Source organism: Lutra lutra, chromosome 18, assembly GCF_902655055.1.
Source record: "Lutra lutra chromosome 18, mLutLut1.2, whole genome shotgun sequence".
In the NCBI taxonomy this organism is placed as follows: Eukaryota; Metazoa; Chordata; class Mammalia; order Carnivora; family Mustelidae; genus Lutra; species Lutra lutra.
The window spans coordinates 28,906,889-28,929,806 of NC_062295.1; the positions used below are offsets into that span (position 1 = coordinate 28,906,889).

Genomic DNA, 22,918 nt, shown 5'->3' on the forward strand with positions numbered 1-22,918 from the left:
GTAAGTTTCTGTATGCAGGGCCTTCCTTGGCTGATGCCTCCTCAGATGTTTTAAATCCCAAAGTAAAGGTGGGTTGATAAATAATTGAACGTGTGGATGAAATTTTTAATTGCTTCTCATTTCTGGCTCCAATGAGTCCATTGTCACCTTCGGGTTACAAATTAATATGCAAGGCAAAGTATTTTAAAGCACCCTACTCCTGTTTCCACGGGTGTTGCCGACCTGGACCTCGGGGTTGCTCTGCAGTATCACCTTCTTGGCAGTGTCTGAAAGCAAAGAGGCCATCCCTCTTTTGTGGAATTCAGACCCCACGTTCTTTGTTCTGTGCTGAAGGTAAGGAAGGTCTCCCTCAGCATCCTGGAACATGGCGGGGCTGGCAGAATGTGGAGGTCTTTCGTTAAAATTCGCGGAAGGTGCTCGTCTCGCTTCCTCCTGATTGTACCTAGGGAGGATATTTTTCACTTAATTTCCGCGTGTTTGTGCTGATGGGCAGAGAAGCGCTGTCCCGGCCGCCAGCATCGGGGGCCTGCTTGATAGACATTACATCATGTAATTCCACATCATCCCTAATGGCTAGTGAGCATGACTCCTTTCTGCTGAAAGGGACAAAAAAACCAATGCAAAATGATTTGAGTAAAAAGGCATTTATGGCTCCCGGTGTAGGAAAGTCTGGAGGCAGATCTGGCTTTATACTTGCTGGGATCGGGTGCTCAAATGTATTTGCCTCCCTGAAAATCTCAGCTGCACCTTCCCGTGTGTTGACCTCATTTAGGGGAGGTCATTCCACATGGAACGCTGCCTGGGTCTACCCATGAGCTGGGGTTTTGTCTCTGATGGTTTTGTCAACTCTCCAGAACTTAGGGCCATGCCTGGCGCATAGTAGATGCTCAGTGATAGTTATTGAATGAATGAAAAAAGTTCTGTTTGGCTCTCGGGCCCAGTCTTAGAGCCTGGGGTTGGAATCGGGTCCAGCTAATTCATGTGGCTAAGTAACAGATGTTATAAAGTGAACGATTGTGTCTCCCCCAAATTCATGTATTGAAACATACCAACACATTGTGATGGCCCAGAGGTCTGGTCTTTGGGAAGCGATTAGTCTCAGGAATTATCTTATGAATGGGATGAGTGTCCTTATAAAAGGGGCCTCAGAGAGCTCCCTTCCACCATGCAAGGGAGGATAGCAGTGACAAGATGGCCATCTATAGACCAGGAAGTAGGTCCTCACCAGACATGGAATCTGCCAGCACCTCGATCTTGGACTTCCCAGCCTCCAGAACTGTGAGAAATAAATCTCCATTGTTTCTACGCCACCCAGTCTGTGGCGTTTTGTCATAGCAGCCTTTAGCCAAAGGGACTAAGACAATGAGAGAGTATGTTTCCACCAGGAACTGTTGCTGGGAAATACAGGGATATGAATGCCAAACTGTCAAACACTATTGATGCCCACTTCACTGTGGCCAACAGTAGTGTCCCATATGGATTTTCCAGAGACTGATACACTATCTGGTGTCATGGGGTCCTTGGACTTTGCTTCCTTTTGCATATATACTGGAGGGGATGGTGCCCTAAAGGAATGTTACGATGCTGTTGCCATAGAAAGGAGAAAGGAGATGGTGAAGCAAAACCAACAGTCTTCCCCAGAGAACATCATTAGGACAGAAGATAGATTTTTTTAAAAGATTTTATTTATTTATTTGACAGAGAGACAGCGAGAGAGGGAACACAAGCAGGGAGAGCGGGAGAGGGAGAAGCAGGCTTCGCGCCAAGGAGGGAGCCCAATGTGGGACTCGATCCCAGGACCCTGGGGATAATGACCTGAGTTGAAGGCAGATGCGTAATGACTGAACCACCCAGGCACCCCAGAAGATAGATTTAATTCAAGAGTTACAGAGCTGAAGGGCAACCGAGTGAATGGGGTAAAGGCTGGGTGAAAAGTGATCTCTCCCTGTGTGTCAGAACATTTTCGAGTTTTGGAGAATGTGACAGGCATCGTCTCCAGTGCTTGCGTGGGAACTACATTGTAATAGGGCCCAGAAGGAACCACGAGTGCCCACCAACAACCTCTGGGCACATCCGCCTCTCCTAGACTTCCTTGTGATTGTATTGGTCATGTGACTCATTTTGGCCAACAGAATATGAGCAGAAGGAAGTATGTTGTTCCAAGGCCCAGATGGTTCAATAATTGGTGGGTCCCCTCTGCTCTCTTCTCTAACTTATCTCTACCTGCCTATTATAGGATTCCAGGGAGAGCTTGGAGTCATAAAATAGAGCCACCAGGTGGAAACAACCAGGTCTCTAAATTGGTGCTTTGAAGAGTGCTGTATTATTTTCGTGAGACTGAGATTTAAGTGAGAAATAAAATGTGTTTGTGTTCAGCTGTGGAGAGTTTGGGGATTATTGGAACCAGCAGCTAGCCTTAGTTCTTCTTCAATAATCTGAAGCATAAAGGCAGAAGCAGGGAGGCACATTGGAGGGGCTTTTCCAATAATGCAGACTGAGGGGGAAGGTGGCTCGGAACAAGATGGTACCAGTAGAAGGGAACAGAAGAATGTTTGGATTTTGAATATATTATGAAGATAGAGCCAAAGGATTTGAGGGAGGATTCAATGCGGGGAGTAAAGGGAAAGGGAAGCCTCAGTGATGACTTCAAGACTGTTGGCCTGAGCAATTATAAGGATGGAGTTGATATTTAATTAACTGGAGTAGACTGGGGAAACAGAGCCAAGGGATGAAGGAAAGAAAGAAACCAGGAGTTGTGTTTCTGACATAAGTGTTTATGATGGATTCAACTGGGTTCTGACGTAGGGATGTTAAGGAGACAGATGGACATAAATCTGGAATTCAGAGCTGTCTGGGCCGGAGATAGGAATTTAGGAGTTGGCTATGTTTGAAGGTATGTTCAGCCCCAAGAACAGAAGAGATCACCAAGGCAATGATCATATGTGGAGAAAGAAAGCCAGTATTTGGTAAGAACCCTGACATTTGACATCTACAGAAGGAGAAAGTGAAGAGCAAGAAGCATAAGCCACTTAGAAATTGAAGCTAAAGCGTGTAGAAGAAGATTCATGAGAGAATGTTCCAGAAGCAAGAAGGAAAGAGTAAAGATTCATGTCAGAGGCTGCTGATAGGTCAAGTGAGAAAGGAAATGATCACTGACCATGAACCCAGCAATGAGGAGACCACGAATATCCCACACAAGAGCTGTTCCAGTGACAGAGACAAGGGGTGGGGTGGGGAACAAAAGTCTTTTTTTTTTTTTTTAAAGATTTTATTTATTTATATATTTGACAGAGAAAGAGAAAGATCACAAGTAGGCAGAGAGTGGGGGAAGCAGTCTCCCCGCTGAGCAGGGAGCCCAATATGGGGCTCGATCCCATGACCCTGAGATCATGACCTGAGCCGAAGGCAGAAGTGCAACCCACTGAGACACCCAGGCACTCCCCAAAAAAGCCTTGTTTTGACTATATTAAAGAGAGAAGGTTCAAGGAGGGGAGAGAGTTCAGAAAGAATGAATCCTGTCAACTGTTTCAAGGGGTCCCCTAGCCAATAAAGTACCCCCCTAATTTTATTTGGTGGGAAAAGGAAAATACTCTCTCTTGCTATACACATCCTTTTCTGCATCTCTCTTGTGTCTCTACAGATCGACATCACTCCGCACCCTGGCCCCAGTCACTCCCCTTGTGTCTCCTCTTTGATCCCTTCCCCAGCCAAGCACAGCATCTACTGTAGCCCCCATGCTAATCATTCATGAATGCATCCATTCAGCCCAACACCAAGTGCCTGCAGAGGGCCTCTTACCTGTCAGGCACTGTGCTGCTGGGGCCCACAGTGGCCAATAAAACAGCTTACAGACTAGAGCGGGGTCTTTAAACCTTTCTGTTTATGACTCCCCCAAGACAATTTTGGAAAAACTGTGATGTCTCTTTCACCCAGACTTCAGTTTTAAAATGAGATTTTATGTTTTAAAAGTCTTTTGTAGGGAGTACCTCGTTGGCTCAGTTGGTTGCGGGTCTGCCTTTGGCTCAGGTCATGATCTCAGGGCTCTGGGATGAAGCCCTGCACTGGGCTTCCTGCTCAGCAGGGACCCTGGTTCTCCTTCTCCCTCTGCCAGTCCCCCCTCCAACCCCCTACTCATTCTCTTCTCTCTTGCTCACTTTCAAATAAATAAATAAAATCTAAAATAAAATAAAAGTCTTTTGTAGGAAGGAAGGAGAGAGAGGCTCAGCAGACACTGTCTGGGGGTTACACCATACCCCATTTCTGAATACATTAAAATTCCAGGCTTTTTTTGTGACACACAAGGAGTTTTTCATGGTCATCAGGGAGGAAAGAGCTTGTGGGACCAAAGCAAGAGACAGGAGACTTTCTAGCAGTCAGGCCAGCGGGTATGGACAGTCCCTTGGGGTCTTAATTCCACGAACTTCAGAAAGACCAATTGGAATGAATATGGATTTGAAAATATTCCCAGTGAGATCCAGTTAGGATCAGTCACTATGGGAATACTTTAACTTTCTTCCTCAACTTTTTTTCAAGTATGACATGTCCTACTAACTTCTTGTGAATAGGCTGTTTCTTTATCTTCTTGTATACATATTTCCTTTGCTTTTGGGGACATGTCTTGAAAGAAGTTGCTGTGGCCAATGTTGAAGAGGTTACTGCCTATGTTCTCCTCTAGGATTTTGATAGATTCCTGCTGTATGTTGGAGGTCTTTTATCCATTTTGAGTTTATCTTTGTGTATAGTGTAAGAGAATGGTCAAGTTTCATTCTTCTACACATAGCTGACCAATTTTGCCAGCACCATTTATTGAAGAGACGGTCTTTTTTCCACTGTATATTTTTTCTTGCTCTGTCGAAGATTATTTGACCATAGAGTTGAGGGTCCATATCTGGGCTCTCTACTCTGTTCCACTGGTCTAAGTGTCTGTTTTTGTGCCAGTACCATACTGTCTTGGTGATCACAGCTTTGTAGCAAAGCTTGAAATCAGGCAACATGATGCCCCCAGTTTTGTTTTTCTTTTTCAACATTTCCTTAGCAATTCAGGGGTCTCTTCTGGTTCCATACAAATTTTAGGATTGTTTCTTACAGCTCTTTGAAAAATGCTGGTGGAATTTTGATCAGGATGGCATTGAAGTTATAGATTGCTCTAGGCAGTATAGACATTTTAACAATGTTTATTCTTCCAATCCAAGAGCATGGAATGGCCTTCCATCTTTTTGTGTCTTCTTCAGTTTCTTTCATGAGTGTTCTGTAGTTCCTTGAGTACAGATCCTTTACCTCTTTGGTTAGGTTTATTCCCAGACATCTTATGGTTCTTGGTGCTATAGTAAATGGAATTGATTCTCTAATTTCCCTTTCTATGTTTTCATTGTTAGTGTATAAGAAAGCAACTGATTTCTGTGCATTGATTTTGTATCCTGCCACATTACTGAATTGCGTTCTAGTAGTTTGGGGGTGGAGTCTTTTGGGTTTTCCACATAAAGTATCATGTCATCTGTGAAGAAAGAGAGTTTGACTTCTTCTTTGCCAATTTGAATGCCTTTTATTTCCTTTTGTTGTCTGATTGCTGTCGCTAGGACTTCTAGTACTGTGTTGAACAACAGTGGCAATAGTGGATATCCTTGTCGTGTTCCTGATCTCAAAGGGAAGGCTGTCAGCTTTTCCCCATTGAGAATGACATTTGCTGTGGGTTTTTCATAGATAGATTTTATGAAGTTGAGGAATGTTCCCTCTATTCCTGTACTTTGATGCCATTCACATTGAGAGTGATTATTGAAAGATGCATTTTTATGATGTCAATAAAAACGTACCTTTCAATAATCAGTCTTAACATGGATGGCCTAAATGCTCCCATAAAATGGCACAGGGTTGCAGATTGGATAAAATGACAGGACCCGTCCATATGCTATCTATAAGAGACCCATTTGGAACCTAAAGATACATTCAGACTGAAAGTGAGGGGATGGAGAAGCATCTTTCATGACAACGGGCCTCAAAAGAAAAGTGGGGTAGCAATTCTCATATCAGATAACTTAGATTTTAAGCTAAAGACTGTAGCCAGAGATACAGAAAAACACTACATTATCCTTAAAGGGTCTATCCACCAAGAATATCTAGCAATTGTAAATATTTTTGCCCCCAGCATGGGAGCAGCCAACTACATAAGCCAACTGTTAATCAGAGTCATATTGATATGAATACATTAATTGTAGGGGATCTTAACAATGCCACTCTCAGTAATAGATCATCCAAGCAGAAAATCAATAAAGAAACAAGAGCTTTGAATGACACATTGGACCAGATGGACCTAATAGATATAAACAAAACATTCCACCCTAAAACAACAGAATACTCATTCTTCTCAAGCACACATGGAACTTTATCCAGAATAGACCACATACTGTGCCACAAATCACTGCTCAACGGATACCAAAAGATTGAGATTATTCCCTGTATATTCTCAGACCACAATGCTTTGAAACTGGAACTCAACCACAAGAAAAAGTTTAGAAGGAATTCAAACACTTGGAAGGTAAAGACCACCCTGCTTAAGAATGTTTGGATCAACCAGGAAATCAAGGAAGAACTTAAACAATTCATGGAAACCAATGAGAATGAAGACACATTGGTCCAAAACCTGTGGGATATGGCAAAGCCGGTCCTAAGGGGGAAATACATAGCCATCCAAGTCTCACTCAAAAAGTTTGAAAAATCCCAAATACACAGGCTCTCTTTACACCTTAAAGAACTGGAAAATCAACCACAAATTAAGCCAACCCCACACATAAGAAGGAAAATAAGATTAGAGCAGAGATCAATGAGATAGAAACTAGAGACACAGTAGAACACATCAACAAAACTAGAAGCTGGTTTTTTGAAAGAATCAATAAGATTGATAAGCCACTGGTCAAACTAATCCAAAAAGAAGAGAGAGGGGACCCAAATTAATAAAATTATGAATGAAAGGGGAGAGATAATGACTAACACCAAGGAAATAGAAACAGTCATCAGAAATTAGTATCAACAGTTATATGCCAGTAAGTTAAGCAACGTAGAAGAAATGGATGCATTCCTGGAAACCTATAAACTTCCAAAACTGAATCAGGAAGAAATTGACAACCTGAATAGGCCAATATCGAGTAACGAGATCGAAGCAGTGATCAAAAACCTCCCCAAAAAACAAGAGTCCAGGACCTGATGGATTCCCTGGAGAATTCTAATAAACATTCAAAGAAGAAATCATACCTATTCTCCTGAAGCTGTTTTCAAAAAATAGAAACAAAAGGAAAACTTCTATGAAGCCAGCATTACCCTGATCCCCAAACCAGGCAAAGACCCCACCAAAAAGGAGAATTTCAGGCCAATGTCCCTGATGAATATGGATGCCAAGATTTTCAACAAGATCCTAGTGAATAGGATCCAAGAGTACATTAAAAAAGATTATCCACCATGACCAGGTAGGATTTATCCCTGGGATGCAAATGTGGTTCAACATTTGCAAATCAATCAATGTATACATGTTTAAATTAAAATCTAAATATTTTCATCATGAGTGTACGTAATTGCAAAAGATATAATTACCATTGAACTATAAACATTGTCATTGAAAAAATAAAATAATTATAGGGCATCTAGTTGGCTTAGTAGGTAGAGCATACGACTCTTGATCTCAAGGTTGTGGGTTCAAGCCCCACACTGGGCGTGGAGCTTACTTAAAAATTTTTTTAAAATAAAAAATGTAAAAAATGACTACCTTTAAAAATTATTTTTAAATTTTATTTATTTGAGAAGGAGAGAGAGAAGCAGAGGGAGAAAGAGAATAGACTCCCTGCTGAGCAGGAAGCTCAATGCTGGGCTCCAATCCAGGACCCTGGGATCATGACCTGAGCTGAAGGTAGATGTTTAATGACTGAGCCACCCATCCACCCTAATGACTACCTTCTTTTAAAAGCATCCAAGGACATCTACACATCATAACACTGTGGTACAAAACATCATCCATTTTTTAAAATGCACAAATAAGCTTTCCTTTTGTGGTAAGAACATTGAGGGTTTCCTTTACTGAGCCTGTATTTCCATTCTGTTCTTGATCCCACACACTGGATTTTATCTGAATAGTTTGAGCTTGAAAGACTTTTATTAGGTCTCTTATTTTTTGTGTGTGCCTTTATTATTATTATTATTTTTAAGGTTATGTTGTGTTTGTCACCATATAGTACTTCATTAGTTTTTTATATAGTGTTCCATGATTCATTGTTTGCTTATAACACCAGTGCTCCATGCAATATGTGTCCTCCTTAGTACCTGTCACCAGGCTCACCCATCCCTCCATCGACCTCCCCTCTGAAACCCTCAGTTTCTTTCCTGGAGTCCATAGTCTCTCAAGGTTCATCTCCCACTCTGATTTTCCTTCATGTTTCTCTTCCTTCTCCTAATGTCCCCCATGCTATTCCTTATGTTCCACAAATAAGTGAGACCTTAAGATAATTGTCTTTCTCTCATTGACTTATTTCACTCAGCATAATCTCCTCCAATCCCATCCATGTTGATTCAAAAGTTGAGTATTCATCCTTTCTGATGGCTGAGTAATATTCCATCGTATATATGGACCACATCTTCTTTATCCATTTGTTTGTTGAAGGGCATCTCAACTCCTTCCACAGTTTGGCTATTGTGGACATTGCTGCTATTACATTGGGGGTGCATGTACTCCTTCTTTTCACTAGACCTGTATCTTTAGGGTAAATACCCAGTAGTGTAATTGCTGGATCATAAGGTAGCTCTATTTTTAACTTTTTGAGGAACATCCTCACTGTTTTCCAAAGGGACTATACCAGCTTGCGTTCCCACCAACAGTGTAAGAGGGTTTCCTTTTCTCCAAAACCTCTCCAACATTTGTTGTTTCTTTTCTTGTCAATTTTGGCCATTCTAACTGGTGTAAGGCAGTATCTCAATGTGGTTTTGATTTAAATTTCCCTGATGGCTAATGATGTTGAACATTTTTCATGTGTCTGTTAGCCATTGATATGTCTTCTTTGGGTAAGTAAACACATGTCTTTTGCCCATTTTTTGACTTGATTATATGTTTTTTGGGTGTTGATTTTGAGAAGTCCTCTCTAGATCTTGGAAACTAGCCCTTTATCTGTAGTGTCATTTGCAAATATCTTCTCCCATTCTGTGGATTGCCTCTTTGTTTTGTCAACTGTTTCCTTTGGTATACAGAAGCTATTAATTCTCTTATTATCTTTTTCTGCAACAAAAATTTGTACTTTACATGCCCTCTAGACAAAGGCCAACCAGAATGCACCTGGCATTGAACAAATCAGGTTTCTCATTCGCTGAGACAAGGGAGAGTGCACACCATGGGGAACCACTGGGCATCTGAGTATGAGGCTTCTAGAAAGGATTTATTATATTATTTGGACTTTAAGTCATTGGGGGGGGGGGAATTCATGGGAGCTTGGCTTCGCTCTGGATTGGATGCTTTCAGGAAGCAGGGACAATTCCATGATGGGTTTTATCTTAATGTTATATGGATGGGGGTGAGTAAGGTGAAGGCTTATAATGGTAAGTCACTCCTATTAGCTGGGAGGGGATGGGAGGGGATGGGTTTGCATTTCTCTAGTTCGCACAGTGACTTTTTCCCTTTGCTTCAATGAAATCATGAGCTGATCTTGGTTATTGTTTTACTTAGCCATGATCACCCCTAACTTTGTCTGATGTTGATGCTTGGTGAAACTGTTCATATCCAACAGGAGAACAGCATGTCTAGCTGTGAGCACCTGTCAGTGCCTAATAACCACAGTTTGCCTGTGAATCAGGGAATGCTTTTCACTTTCTGGGCCCCTTCTTTTAGGCAAGGACAGATGAAGCCAGACCACAGGATATTCATTCATGATGAGAGATTTTGCTGCCTGTCATCAAGAAGGTGTCTCCTGCACCTCGCCAGTAGATAGACTAGGGTCTATCCGTCTTCTCCATTGTAAAATGAGTTGTTGAACCATCTGATGGGACAGTGGCTGCCCAGGAGACTTTAAGACTCTGGACTGGATACGTCAGCCAACTGTAACACAGCCAATTACCAGAAACCACATGATTATTAGTCCTCGTAGGTCTCCAAGCAAGAGGTCTAGACTATAAACCCCAGGCAAGGAAAACATATCCCAGAATCCAGCAGGGCCTGTTTTAGAGCCCCAGGTGGTTTCTTCTCGCCTTGTCTTGAAACTTGCCCTGTAGTGTTTACTTAGAGACCTCAAGCTTGGAGGAAATCAAGCATTACCCGATCTTTCACGGTGACTCTGGCTAATGAATTGAGACGCATTTACTAGGTGTCCAGGGTAGACAGTGCATTATTTGTGACATCTGCTGGGGTCCATGACAAGTTTCAGGTCACCGTGGAGACTGAAGTCAGCAGAATTTGCAGGGGTGAGGGCATCAGTTTTCCCCTCTTGGAATATCCCATGCTGGCTTCATGCTGGAAGTTCCTGAGAGGGCTGGTCTTCAACAGCTCATATTCTTGAGGAATCACACCCAAGCACACAGGTAGTTAGAGGAAAACAGGCAGCTATGAGCCTGATAATCACTTCGGAAGTAGAGTCCCAATGGGGCACAGGCTGTATTGGGAATATAAGTATCATTTATCACAACAGGAGGGAATCAATTCTCTGTCCATTTCCTAGGGGTTCCTGCTGTGCTCCAGAAATCCTTGTTATTTTTAAATCATTTAAGCCATGGATTAACCCAGACCATTTGCCTCTTATGGTATATATATATATTTGCTCTTCTGTCATTTGTGAGTTAGTAGGTTTTGCTAAGGGGAATTAACTTAGGCATCTCAACTGATTTAATCTCTGTGAGAAGCCCAAATGTCAATGGTAAATTCAGCTCCGTATTGCAGAATCTCTTGGCAATTTTTAGTTGTTTTTTTTTTAAAGTAGGATGCACCAAAACATAGAATTAAACAGAGATATCCAAAAAAAGACTCTAGAAGATTTGAAAAAGGTGTGAATACTTCCCCAAAGAGGTTGCTTTTCTCCAGACAAGAGAAAACTAGATTATAGAAAATCAAGAGCTGTTTGTGCCCTTTAAAAAAAAGTATCATATCATTTTAATAATTTTGATAGCAAAACAATAAATGAATAAAAATTGTTAACATATAAAACCATCCAGAAACAATAAGCATAAAATTGTCACAATCACTACAATTGTGACAAAAACAATTTGTTAACCTATCGCTGTTTCAAGAAATCAGGATAAATTATGTTTGATGACCAATGTTTCATAGTTGTTCCTTAATTAAAAACTATCCGGGCATCCAAAAATTGTTTATTAATTAATTTAAAGTTTTGTCTAATGTCCTAAAACTCGTTATGGTCCTAAAAAATACAATTTAGCTAATACGCTAAATCCTTACAATTTGTAGTATTGTGAAAGGTGCATACAATTAAATACTCTGAAGACATATCCATTATCATCAGTTTATTTTCATGAACGTCATTTGATGTGTGTAAATGCTTAATTTTAAATAAGCTATGGAGCCAGCAGTAACCTAACAAACTCATAAAACCAACACAGGCAGCTTAGAAAGTTGAAATATGATCTATTTAATTCTGTACTGACACAAGTAAAATGTTGTGTTGTAAGTATTTTTATAGGGTCAACTAATTTTTAAGGACTGGATCATGCTCCAAACTCCTGTTTTATCCTAAAGCTAAAGCCATTTTTTTCCAGCCTCATAGCCAAAATAGCAAAGGCTGTTATATAAATACACTTTGGGGGGTCCACAAAGAAAAACACTGCGTAATAACGTTTTTTCTTTTAAGATGTTGTTGAGTGTTTATCTGGGATAGATATTCCCGGAGTGCTGACACAGCAACTGAACGTTTTTTTGTTTAAAAATTTTAACCTCTTTTTTCCTGAGAGAGAGAAAAAAAGAGAAAGAGAGACAGAGACAGAGAAAGAAACAGGCAGGGAGACAGAGATACAGAGGAACAGAGACAGAGAGAAAAAGAAAGACAGAGAAAAGGCAGCCAACTCCAGGCAAATACAAAATTATCACTACAAGATGCTGATTGTATCTTCCCTCCAGTAAGAAGACAGTAAGTCTAGATGTAGATGAGGATTTTGACATATTTGTTCAAAGAGAGTGGCATGCAACTTGGCTCAGTAGAACTTCTGTGCATTGGACAGTTTTGTCAGCCCAAATAATTAAAAGTTCAGCAGTCACTAATCCCCAAGTACTGAAAGGGAGGAGGCATGAGTTCTGGGTTAAACGAGATGTTCTCTCTGGTGAAGAAACAAGACAAGTGACCTCCTCTTGAGGATTTATTTGCTCTTTGTTCGAAGGTACCTTTCAAATGAATACTCGCGCGCCTTTCAAAAGCTTCCCATCATGGCGACTGCGATTTTGAGTGGTTCCCGGTGAAATGGTGCAGTGAATGAGGTAAGCACGCAAGTTAGCATGACAGTGAGGAGACAAGAGGAAGTGGGTTTGGCCTGGGTGACACACAGTGTAAATGGAGGAGACACAGTGTAGATGGGGGAGAGGCCCATATAGATGGGGGAGAGATATGGTGTAGATGGAGGAGACACACAATATAAATGGGGGAGACACAGTGTAGACGGGGGAGAAGCACAGTGTAGATGGGGGAGAGACATGGTGTAGATGGAGGAGAGGCACAGTGTAGATGGGGGAGGGGTGCAGTGTCTGTGGGGGAGGGGCACAGTGTAGGTGGAGGAGTGCCTCGGAGCTGCTGGGATCCATCCATGGGTGTTTGTATAATTTCATGGCTCTGGGTCCTGGCCAAAGGCAGTCATCACCCAGCCATCATCAGGGAGCAGACAAAACTCCTGATTCTAGGCAGACAAAAATAAACAAAGTTCTCAGAAACACCAAGACAGGACTGAGGGAATGTCCTTATACGGTTCTAAAATGGTGATCCAAGTCCAAGTCGGTCTATGGAAGATGCCGTGTCTCAGGGGACATCCCTCAGCCCCTGAACCCAGCTTTTTACCCAGTCCCTGAACCCACCGATTTATCAGCCCACTTCCTAACTTCTGCTGCGACGGTCAACATCACGTGTCACTCTGGCCAGGCCACCATCCAGTTCCCCAGTCAGTTGAACATTGAACTAGGTACTGCTGTGAAGACGTTTGTAGATACGATTGAAGTTCATAATCAGCTGCTTTAAGTGAAAGAGATTATTCCACATAATCTCAATAGGCCTGATTGGAGCGGTTGGAAAGTCTGGAAAGCAGAGCTGAGGCTCCCCTGAGGAAGAAACTTGCCTGTGGCGAGAAGGTTTGGCAGGCTCCGGAAAGTTCCAGCCTGCCTCCCTGATGGCCTGCACTCTGGCTTTTGGACTTCCCTACTCAGGCCCTCACAATCATATAAGCCAACTCACTTCAGTAAATCTCTTAACACAGATGGCTCCTACTGGCTGTGTTTCTCTGGTTGGACCCTCACTAACACATTCTCCCCGTAGACGTTTCCTGTTATAGACAAAGAACCCCCTCTAAGCCATTAGACAAGCAGACAGGCCAGGAGCAGGTGTTTGAAGACTGGAAAACAATTTCAGCAAGGAATAATGTAAATATGATCAAATAAACACGATAAACCCAATGCTGGCATATTTAACACAATATTGGAGCTCAACATAGCACAAACTTATCTCTCAGGCGAGGATGGGGGCGGGGGGGGGGCGCATCTCCAAAAGGGAGAGACACAGCGGGTCTCAGATGGGAACAACAGCACTGGGTCCAGGCTTTCCACCCAGGGTGTGAGGACTTCAGCTGGATCTTGGTGGCATATCCCATCCTGTCAGTGCCCTCCAGCCATATACCACAGGGGCACCCACTTCCAGCTGGACACATCGGGCTTCTTGCTCATTGTAGCAAGGGAGAATGTACCCCCTGCTGAAGCAAGCACTGGGTATCTCAGTAAGAAGATGGTAGAAAGGACTTATTATAGGATTTGGACCTTGGGTAGGTAACTGGGGAGAGCTAAGCGAGGCAACCTTTACCGTGGATGGAATGCTGGCAGGAAATGGGGCCGAGTCTAGGATGGGTTGTCTTAATAAATCTTATCTGGCAGTTTCCTTATCTGGGAACTTCATCTGGAAGACAAGAGCATGGTTAAAACAGTAACTGGCAAAGAAGCAACAGTCACTCATATTAGCTGGGGTAGGGTGGTGTGGTACTTTTGTAGTTTCCGTAGTAACTTTGTGCTATAGATCGTGTCCCCAAAAGTCTTGCTGTGATGATATTGGAAGGGGGGGTGGTCTCTGGAAGGAGGTTAGGTCATGAGGGCAGAGCCCTCCTTAATGGGATCTGTGCCCTTAATGAAGAGACCCCAGGGAGCTCTCTTACCCCTTCAGCCATATGAGGACACGGAGAAGACGGCCATCTTGAACCAGGAAGTGGGTCCTTGCCAGACCCTGGATCTTGCCAGTGCCCTGATCTTGAACTGACCAGAATCCAGAATTGTGAGAAATCGATGTTTGCTGTTTATGCCATCCAGCCTGAACCAACTAAGACATTTTGGTTTTGTCTGTGCTTAGATAAGATTCTGAAATTGTGTTTTGTTTGTTTGCTTGTTCTTATTTTTCCGTCTCCCTGTATCATCGTTACAAAACACAGAACATCCGACACCCCTTGGATGCTGGTTGATGTCTGTGGTTGCTGATCTCCCCCAGGAGGACACCGTGGTCTGGCTGCGAGCTCCAGGCCAGCTCTCGGACCAGTTCTCCGACAACTTCAAGGTCAGTTCGTAGATGTCCGAAGTTGTTCTCCTCTTCCTTTGTATATAAACTGAAATTGTTTTTAGTTTTTTATGGCCCAAGATTTATTTTTTTAAATGTGGACTGAGCTACAAACAGTGTAATTATTATTATATCCAATGTACCCAGACAATAAGAATATATAACATATTGTGATCATTACCAAACAGAAACGTATGATTAGAAATCAATCTTGATGAGACAGAAAGGAAAGTTTTCATGTGGTTCATGCATTTATGAATAAATATTACTTATTCCTTATATGGAAAGAGCCGATATATATTTTATTCCCACTTTCAATTTTTATTTATTTTTGGTGCTGAGAAAACTCATGTCCTTAAATGAGTCAGTGGGAGTGGAATTAAAAAAAACAAAAAACAAAAACGGAATAAAAAACCAATGACAACAATTTATTCAAGGTTATCTGCAAAATGCTCATTTTGATATGCCATAAAAACGAATTATAATGATCTACCAGTTCGCAATGTAATTGAATCGTCAAATTGAAAGCAGAGAAATCAGAAACTACGTAACTTGCAAAGGTCTTGTCTTGTAGTTGTTAGAGCTCTGTTTTTCCAACCTGAAGACCAGCATTTTAAATTCCCCTTTGTTCAAAAGCCCAGAAGATTCCCCACCCTGCATAAAGGAATGCACTTTAGCAGGAAGGGGGATGGGTGAGAAGCCTGTCTGTCTTTTGTACAAAGCAAGAAACGTGACTTAAAAAAAAAAGAGGCTATTTATTTATTTGAGAAAGAGCATGAGTGGTGGGAGGAGCAGAGGGGGAGGAGGAAGCAGACTCCCTGCTGAGCAGGAAGCCAGATGCCAGACTCAATTCTGGGACCCCCAAGATCACAACCTGAGCGGAAGGCAGATGCTTAACCATCTGAGCCACCCAGGTGCCCCAGAGAGGTGACTTTTTAAGGGAAAGTGAGGACTGACTCCATGTCACCTCAAGGGCAGGTGAATTCTCAGTTAAAGCAGTTTTAGCAAAGAATATATATGTATGATGAGAATCTGGATATTAATTCTCTAAAGCTCTACACGCTGAATACCCCTTGGAAAGTCTGTTGGCATCGTCAGGACGACCTGTGCTTTACTTTGAAGCTTCCCCAAGTGATCTGTAGGTTGCTTTCCAGGGGATGTCTGCTGTACCAGTATAATAGGATCATGATGGCCCATGACCATTTTATTGTTTAGCAGTGTTACTCTCAAATCTCCCATAGCGCCTAAAACACTGTCTCTGCACGTGGGAGGGTCTTTGCAGATATTAACTAGAGTGGAAGTGTCCATTGTATTGTTTGAGGTAAGAAAACACATCAAAAACAGCAGTACAAATATTTGATGTAGCTCCTGCCCATTAAGAGATGGCCAACAATTATTGATTGAATAATATTATTTCTCTTTTATGGAATACCTATAGGGACCTGGCATTTAACATCCATGTGTGTATGGGGGCACCTGGGTGGCTCAGTTGGTTGAGCATCCAACTGTTTTTTTAAATTTTATTTATTTATTTGAGAGAGATAGAGAGAGAAAGATAGACATAGGGACAGAGAGCATGAGTAGGGAGGAGAGGGAGAAGCAGGCTCTCCATTGAGCAGGGAGCCCAATGTGGGGCTTGAACCCAGGACCCTGGGATCATGATCTGAGCCAAAGGCAGACACCAACCAACTGAGCCACCCAAGCGCACCGAGCATCCAACTCTTGATTTCTATTAGGATGTGATCTCAGGATTGTGAAAATGAGCCCCACATCAGACTCTATAATGAGATTATCTCTCTCCCTCTGCCCCTCCCCCACCAAAAGGAAAAACAAACACGCACCATACAGTGACCTCACAAGATAGCTACTGTTATTTCCATTTTGTAAAGAAGCTTCTCAAGCCCTAGATCTAGTAGAAGATTGTGCAAACATTCTAATCCAGTCCCAAACTACCATGATGTTTTCATTCCTTCTTAGTCATGCCTGGACTTAGATCTTGGTGATCCTGGAGAATAGCAAGTCTATTTAAAACAAAACAAAACAAAACAAAATAAAAAAAAACCCGCATCTCTGTTTTCTTACATCGAAAAGGAAGAAGAGTAGGTCTGTCTTACACTTGTGAGATAAATATGTAGTATACCAACAGGCTGCATGGTACACCTTAGACGTTTAACCAATGCTCCTTCCCCCCCTTGTCTGCAAGGAAATCTGAAAAGAAATAGAAAGAAATCCGTCAAACTCAAAACTGATCTGTTCAGCTTCTGATGGGACTTGGTGACATTGTTTTTGGTGAAATAAAACATTTTCCAGTTGGCCAAGTCTCCAACCAAAGGAACCAGCTAACTCCCAATTTCAAAAGCCCTGCTTCAGGCAAGACCACTTGACCACAATTCTGGAACGATGGATTCAATCCAAGCAGCCAAGATTAGAAACACTCCACAATTTTCTATCATTTTAAGGAGTAGAACCCAACCCGAAAATGGAATATCATTGGAGCTCAGAAGCATCTCTGGGCTCCCTATTTGATTCTCTTTTCCTCAGGAAGTATTCATAGTTGATCTCTCTGTGCACGAATGGGAATTAGAGCGACTCTCTTTGTCTTTGAAACAGGCAAAGGGTATCAGCCTGGATGACATGAGCGTTGTTGAACCACATCAAACCAATGATCTGATCCTTAACAGCAAAGAGCCCCTGGTCTTTTTAAAGGCAGAAAAAAAAATCCTGTAACACGAAGGCAGAAATGAAGGTAAGCTGGTTCCATTCTCTGCAGAATTTCTTGCCTGCACCCTCCTGGATCTGTCTACTTTTATTTGCTCACGGTATACATTTGGTGATGGGGTTTGGGAATTCATGTATGTATCAATATATACAAACAGATCTTAAGGCAAATGCAAACACAGAGCTCAGAGACAGCAGACATCTGATGAGGCAAGTCTGGACTTGGGAAGGCTTATGGAATGGTCCTTTTCCTTTTCCCTCCCTGGCTGTTAGGAGACCGAGTGAAAATCTAGAGACCCTCTAAATCCTTCCTTGGTTGGCTTAGCCACACGCAGGGCTTTAGTCTTTGCTCTGTGAAGGGTTAAATGAGGAAGGCATGGCGGTGGGGGAAAAGAATAGAATAGATGTCTCACCTCCTGCTCTTGTCTGGTGTTCAATTGAAAGTTTCTCTTTGTACATGCTGCGGGAGGACAAGGCACTAGGAATGAAATGGCATGGGCAGCACAGACTTCCTGTTTTCAAAAACACTTAGATATTCTAGTTATGCCCCCACTACAAGTTGAGATATCTGGGTTCCTTCCCCTTGGACGCCATGGAGGGTGGAGCTGGTTTCCTCATGCTCTCATCAAGGCAGTTGTCTTCCTGTCACATGAAATCATAATTCCAAACCCTCTGATGATTCATGGCAAAAACAGGTGACCAAAACATTGTGGCCATTGGCAGTCATAGGGCTTATGGGCAGAATCAGTTTCCTATCAGCTGCTGTAACAAATTCTCATAGATTATCCTCAAGCATCTTAATACAGATTTATTCTCTTCCAGTTCTGGAGGCCAGAAAGTTAAAATAGGTCAGCAGGGCTGGTTCCTTCTGCAGACTTTAGAAGGGAATCCGTTTCTTTGCCTCGCTCAGCTTCTAAAAGCTTCCCACATTCCTTGGCCAGTGGCCACCCAGCACTGTGTTCATCATGACCTCTCCTCTCACTCTGACCCTCCTGCTTTCCTCTACAAGGACTTACATTCTTCCATTGGGCCCACCAAGTTAATCCAGAGTTCTCTCCCCATCTCAAGACCCTTAATGACATCTACAAAGTCCCCTTTACTATGTGAGGTAACATACTTACGGATTTTCCAGGATTGGGCCACGGACATCTTTGGAGGACATCTTTATTTAGCCTAGCATGTGTGCCAAGTCACTGTCTTGGAGTGCAGAATCTAAAAAGTTCGTCTTCCAAATGGGCCAAGTAGAATTAAGTATAAATGCTTGACATTCTTTTCAATACTGGGTAGTGGAAACCATTTAATGTAGCACAGGTACTAAAACCGTCTCCCCTGATGGACTGAGAAGTCCTTAAGGGCAGGAAGTGCATTTAGATGACACTTGTATTGGTGGATTATGGACCTGCCACAGGCTGTGTCCAGTAATGGCTTTTAAACAAGACTCCATGGTCCTTTGTATACGAGAAGGTGGGGATGGTGAGGGAACCAGGTAGAAATCTCAGGAATAAATTAAACCCACATTTGATCTTTCACAACATATATTACTTTCTATTTTTTTTTTAAGATTTTATTTATTTATTTGACAGATAGAGATCACAAGTAGGCAGAGAGGCAGGCAGGTGGGGGAGGGAAGCAGGCTCCCCATTGAGCAGAGAACCTGATGCGGGGCTCGATCCCAGGACCCTGGGATCATGACCTGAGCCAAAGGCAGAGGCTTTAACCCACTGAGCCACCCAGGTGCCCCTTGCTTTCTATTTTTGGCAATGGGTTTTTGGTATTTGAGTGCTCCTTGATAAAATGTAGAGGATGTGGGGAAATGATTGATTATAGGGACAAAGCAGGCAAAATGCAAGATCAGTCCAACCAACCAAATAACCAACCAACCACACAGAAAGAAACAGAGAGCCAGCTGTGCTGAAGGAGCTCCCAGGAGCCACAGAGGCTATTGAATCAAAACTCAAAGTATAACAAATACCCAGAGTTCATGCTAATGTCAATGACTAGACAGAGGAAGGGAGGGAGGGAGGAGGAAGGAGGAAAGAACAAGAAATAACCCTTCATTGCAGAAGAATTCCGAATAAAAATGTAGAAGGAAATAGAATGAGGAAAATAGAAAATCATCATTAGAACATCTCAGTAATAACTACTGCTACCAAAATTATTATGAATTATAGCTGTATTTACATTCTTTCCCTCTGATAGCATCAGTGTATATATAATATACCTGTATAACAATAACAACAAAATGCCCCATGCTCACTGAAGCATTATTTACATTAGCCAAGAGATGGAAACAACCTGAGTGGCCTTGGACAGATGAAGAAAATGTGGTATATGTTGCTTCAACCTGTGTGTGTGTACGTATGTTGGAATAATAGTCAGCCATCAAAAAAAGAAATCCTGGGGCACCTGGGTGGCTCAGTGGGTGAAAGCCTCTGCCTTTGGCTCAGGTCATGATCTCAGGGTCCTGGGATTGAGCCCTGCATTGGGCTGTCTGCTCAGCTAGGACCCTGCTTCTTCCTCTCTCTCTGCCTGCCTCTCTGCCTACTTGTGATCTCTGTCAAATAAATAAATAAAATCTTAAAAAAAAAAAAAAGAAATCCTGCCATCTATAACCGCTTTGAGGATATTAGGCTAAGTGAAGTAGGTCAGGCAGAGAGAGAGAAATACTGTTGATCTCACTTGTATGTAGAGTCTAAAAAAGAAAAAGCAAACCAAGAACACAGAGATCCAGAGACCAGATCAGTGGTTGCCCAAAGCAGGGTGTTGGGTGGTTTGGTGAAATGCGTAGAAGTGATCACAAGGTCGAAACACCCAGTTATAAATCCCCTAAATGTGAAACTATCTTAAGATTAAAAATATCAAAGCTGACACAGAGCAGAAGGTAGTGCTGGCAGCTTTTCTGCGTGATTCCAAATGCTTAGGTTGCCATTGTCCTACACAGGAAGGCACAATCTTTTCCAGGGTGAGGAGTCCCTGCCTTGGCTTGGCACTTAAGAGTTCTGGGGATGTTGTCACAGTGAATTTTCCCATTTGAGCCTCTCGGCAATGTGCGTGATAAGTATGGAGTAATGTTCCTTTTCTTTTTTCAGATCAGAAAACAGATGTTTAGGGAGAATAAACAACTCCAATAAATAACCAGTGTGGGGGGAGTCCAGGTTTGCCGATTTTAAGATCAGTGCTCTGGCCGGGCATCCTGCCAGTAACATCCCTATTTGTCTCTTCTTCGTAGCCATGAAGGCATTACCATTTTGGATTTGAAATCTGGCTGATAACTGTTTATTCTCTAAATAAATACCAGGTTATCTGCCGTTAGCCTTGTTTAGGGATGAGGCAGGTCCTGCAACGCCCATCTATAGAGTTTCTCTCCCTTATAACTTTTCAGTATTCAGAAAGGGTCCGGGTTTAAGCCTTTTCTTATTCTGATGCTACGTTTTAAAGAATTCCCCAAAGTTCTCCAAGTCTGACAGCCTCATTTGCATATACCTAAAAAAACCGCAGGCTCATGCTTTCAGCTTGACCCAATCATCCAACATTAGCCACAACAGGACAGGGTCGATTCAAGGTTTGAATTTATGGATGAGTTAGCATTTCTAAATTTTAAAAGCAGCTTTGATGATGGCAGAATTGTGAGCAAGGGAGGTGGGCCCTGGGAGCGATACGAGTTTCCGTGGGCTGGAGCTAAAACACCCACTGTTCATTCCCGGGTTTTGATGTGGTAACTTCACGTGTCAGTAACCGCATCTAATTTAGGGGGCTGTAAGCAAGGGCATTGGCAGTCTGGGTGGGAAACAAACCCAAAAGCAAACACATTCTACTGTGCTACAAAGCCCCGTTCTTCCCTTTCCCAGAGCAACCCTGCACGATGGAGAACAGCATCTCCCTTAGCCAGCTGGGGCTACCGTAAACTTTGAGGCGACTTAACCGAGAAGATACCTATTTTGTCACCATCTCAAAGCTGGAAATTGAGATCAGGCTACCAGCAGGCTTTGTTTCTTGTTTCCTCCTGAGGCGTCTCTCCTTGACTTGCAGAGAGCGTGCGTACATATATCTTATAAGGACACCCGCCGTAGGATTAGAACACACCCTCATGACCTCATTTTAACTGAACTCTGGAAACACCCTGTCTCCAACTACAGTCACCTTCGGAGGTGCTGGGGATGAGGACAGCAAAGTGAATTTTTGGGGGACACAGCTCAGCCCGTGACCACGTCCTTGTTACAAACATGCAATCAACCAGTAACACTCAACACGACGCGGGGTCCTCCGTGGTGACCCTCAGCTTGCCCGGTTCTGGTCCGGTTCTTCATTCCCCTTCAGGGGACTCCCAGATGACACCCGCTACAACCACGCCCTGGGTCCACCATAAACTAGCCCGTACAGGGTCATCTTAGTGCCACTGAATATCCTCTAAGTTTCCTCTCCTTTCCTTCTCGTGCTCTCTTCTGATGGGACTTTACCATATTGCTCTGGAGGGAGATTGCTGTTCCCCCCAGCCCAGGAACCCCCCATCGGCACCTAAAAAGTATTTTCTCACCCTGTTTCCTTGCTATGCATCTAATGTTCTAGCTCATTATTCAGCTCAGGCTGTGAGTTTCTGAGAGTTCACTCTCTCCAGAGAAGGTCAGAATGGATTGTCAAGGGCTTCGACCACAGGCCTATGTTGAGTGTCTATTTTCAAAATGTCAGTTTTATTATTATCCAGGTGTGATGAAGCTGACAGATCAGGAGATGATTGTCCATGAAAATGGTTTGTTTCTTAAGGGTCCCAAAGGGGCATGCCGTGCGGGGCCACATGGGGAAGCATCATGGTTGGTCGGGGGGCAGGGGAGAAGGTATGGGCAAGAACCTTCATTGTGGTTTCCATGGGAAGGTTGACAGGCTTGGGAGGGGCAAGTTTGAGTAATAGCAGTAGTCTCTGGGGTGTAAGGACTGTTTTCAAGGTGTTTGGTGCTTGGTTCTGGGGTGATTAAAGGGGGACTATTGGTCTGCAGTGTGAAGGCCCAGTAGAAGATGTGGTAGGCACCAGCTCTGGACTGGTGGGTTTTCATGTGAAAGATAGGCTCGTAGGACAGTCATTGACTGTCTCAAAGAATTGGCTAGCCCTGAAAGGGGCAGGATCCTTGGGGTCAGTGAGGACCAAGATGCCTGACATCAGGATACAAAGATGGGCTTTAAGGTCATGGCACCTATGATTGTCCCACTCTGCCAACCGTTGGGTAATGTCCCAGACAAGACAAAGATACTTCTAACCTCTCTGCTCTGAGTGGACTGAGACCCTGTGTCCAGAGAACAGGGGAGACAGGCCGTTAGGGCTCTGGCAGCATGAGATGGATCCATCCAACTTAGTTTGCCAGGTAGGAAAAAGGAGACTCTGTCAAAGTTGTTAGGGGATGTCGGGTCCCTTTAGAGACAAGTGACTATGTGCCCTTGACCCCCTTGCT

At 43.0% G+C, this 22,918-nt stretch overlaps 1 long non-coding RNA gene across 1 annotated transcript; it reads left to right on the plus strand.

Annotated features, from left to right (window-relative positions):
• The first annotated feature begins 217 nt into the window (after nucleotides 1–217).
• On the plus strand, nucleotides 218–17,495 carry LOC125090901 (uncharacterized). The gene is made up of 4 exons (XR_007124515.1): nucleotides 218–333; nucleotides 12,346–12,442; nucleotides 14,638–14,759; nucleotides 17,370–17,495. It is a non-coding gene; the product is annotated as an uncharacterized LOC125090901 (long non-coding RNA).
• The last annotated feature ends 5,423 nt before the right edge of the window (nucleotides 17,496–22,918 follow it).